We start from the raw sequence: 2781 nt of genomic DNA on the forward strand, positions 1-2781 counted from the left end.
GCAGGTTGTGTGTTTTTCACATGTCATGCACATTGTTATTTAAAAATCTGCTTAATAAAAAAATATATAAAAAAAAAAATAAAAAAAAACTAATGTATTAACTAATACATTAGTATATGAATAAGTTAACATGAACAAAGATTAATTAATGTTGAACAGATGCGTTGTTCATTGTTAATGTTAACTAATGCATTAACTAACGTTAACTAATACAACCTTATTGTAAAGTGTTACCACATTTACAATGAATAGTTTTCACTTTAGATTGGGTCCTGTAAAAACTTGAATAAATGATTATTAAATTATTTGTTAAGATGTGAAAACAGCAGAAGTCTACACAACAAATGAAGATCAAATATATGACCTTTACAGACTGAGATTATGAGTTAACGGATAATATGTTAAGATGAATAGTTAAGTGAAGTAAAGCTTAAATTTACTTAAGTTCATTTTTCACAAAATTTGTAAATAAAAAAGAGCATTATGTAATGTGAACTGAATTTTCATTATATTTGTCAGCACTGAAGTACATTAATAAGCTTGTCATCACTGTAGAATTTCTGTTAAAATTATTTGTAGATTTTCAAAAAGTGCATGATCATATGAATTAAAAGTTTAATGACATTTGTAAGCATTAATAAAAGATCAGTTTAGCATTATTTAATGTTTGTTAGTGATTTATTAATGAAGCTTTAAAACATTGTAAACCATCTGTCAAAATCATTCAAAGCTCAAACCATTTGATCAATTGAAAGTTTAATGACATTTGTAAACATTTTAATTTACATTAAATAATGATCTGTTCATCATTAAGTAATTTTAATTAAGTACATAAGTAAAGACTAACAAGCACATTATATCATGTTTCTAGCTATGTAAATATATTAACTAATGATCTGTTAAGCATTATATGATGTTTGTTAATGATTTATTAATGAAAGTTGTTATAAAGTGTTACTGATGATTCTCATCATAATGGATTGAATCTTTTTTGTTTTAGTTCAGTTCATCAGAAGAGATCAGAAGCAGAGTTCAGCTGTGTGTCTGTGAAGAGTGACGTGTCTATGGATCCGCCAAGAAACTTTAACAGTGGAGATACACGGCCTGATCTCAGGTATAACATCTGTATGAAAATATGATAATAACATGACTTTTAATATTGTCACATATTATAACAGCTGAGTTTACAGTTTTTGTTTAACACACAGTACATGAAATGACTATAAAGTGCTCTTTAAAGTGAATGTTGATAATAAATGTATAGTTGATTTGTTGCATACAGTCATTTAAATAAAGAACTTCAATGTTTCTCTGTTTTAGTTCAGTTCGTCAGAAGAGATCAGAAGCAGAGTTCAGCTGTGTGTCTGTGAAGAGTGACGCGTCTATGGATCCACCAATGAAGTTTAACAGTGGAGATTCACGGCCTGATCTCAGGTATAACATCTGTATGAAAATATGATTATAACATGACTTTTAATATTGGCATATATTATCACAGTTAAGTTCACAGTTTGTGTATAAATAGTATATGAAATGAGTATAAAGTGCTCTTTAAAGTTTTTTTCTAGGCTTGGTTGTGTTTATGGGGTGCAGTCTAACGTGTTAATGTTTTGTTTTTAAAATTTTTTAATGTTTTTATAATCCCACAGCAACTTGCTGTCGTGCTGTAAATCAGTGTCGCAAATATTCAGTGCTTATGTGAATATTACAACCGCCAGTGTGCATCTAAACATCCCGCTCCTCTCCTCAGTGGCATGTCCTCCGGTTGTATAGTAAACAATGGCTTAGTCAATATTGCTTATCAGTTTGATCCCGAATGAGAGACAGAGGATATTAGTGAAGAGTATTGTGCCGAACCTGTGCAAGCATGGCTTTTAATGGAATGTTTGTTGCGGTCTCATACTTTTAAGATACACCTTTATTTGTAAATGCTACTGCTTATGTTAGCTTTTAATTTATACGGTTTTATTCTGATTAAAGCTTTAATACAGCATGACAACCACACGCACGTCCATGTTTAACACTTCTCATAGATGTGAAAAATATCTGTCTATAATTGGAACAATTTATTAGAGCTGATGATCAGGTGAGAGAGAGAGATGCAGAGCGTGTGCAGGGGGACACAAGGAACAGAATTAAGAACCGTTGCTTTAGAACATTGATTTTGAAACTTGTGAATTCTTTAGAGTCATTAGAAGACAGAACTGTGATTCATATATGAATAGATTTTTCGTGCACCTCTAGTTTTGACAGCATGGCAATAACTCTTACTATTCTCTAAAGCAGTGCAGCATGGCCTCGCCCCCTTTGTCCAGTCCCAGGGGCGGGGTTTATGTAAATTTCGGGAAGTAACTCGTTGTAGTCCCTACCAGCCGTTTTTGTAGGCATTAAACTTCCATAATTTTAAAAGATGATATCTCCATTTGCATTGAACTTTCAGTGTCTTAACACTGCCGATATTGTTTAGGCTCAAACAGCAACATTGCACACTAGCATAAAAAAAAAAAAGTGAAATCACAATGAACCACCACTTTAAAGTGAATTTGATAATGATAAATGTATAGTTGATTTGTTGCATACAGTCATTTAACACTTTAACTGCCAGGGGTCATTGATAAAATTTTACCCGTGCATGAATACAGTTTTGATATGATGTCATAAAATGATTATGTCTAGTCATCAAATATATTTTTGTTCTGTTGTTTTATGTTCAAGGCTATTTTTGCAGGCCACTAATCACTTTTCATAACGGTCAATATAAACTTAACAAGCCCTGCACGG

Source organism: Cyprinus carpio, chromosome A4 (assembly GCF_018340385.1).
Source record: "Cyprinus carpio isolate SPL01 chromosome A4, ASM1834038v1, whole genome shotgun sequence".
In the NCBI taxonomy this organism is placed as follows: Eukaryota; Metazoa; Chordata; class Actinopteri; order Cypriniformes; family Cyprinidae; genus Cyprinus; species Cyprinus carpio.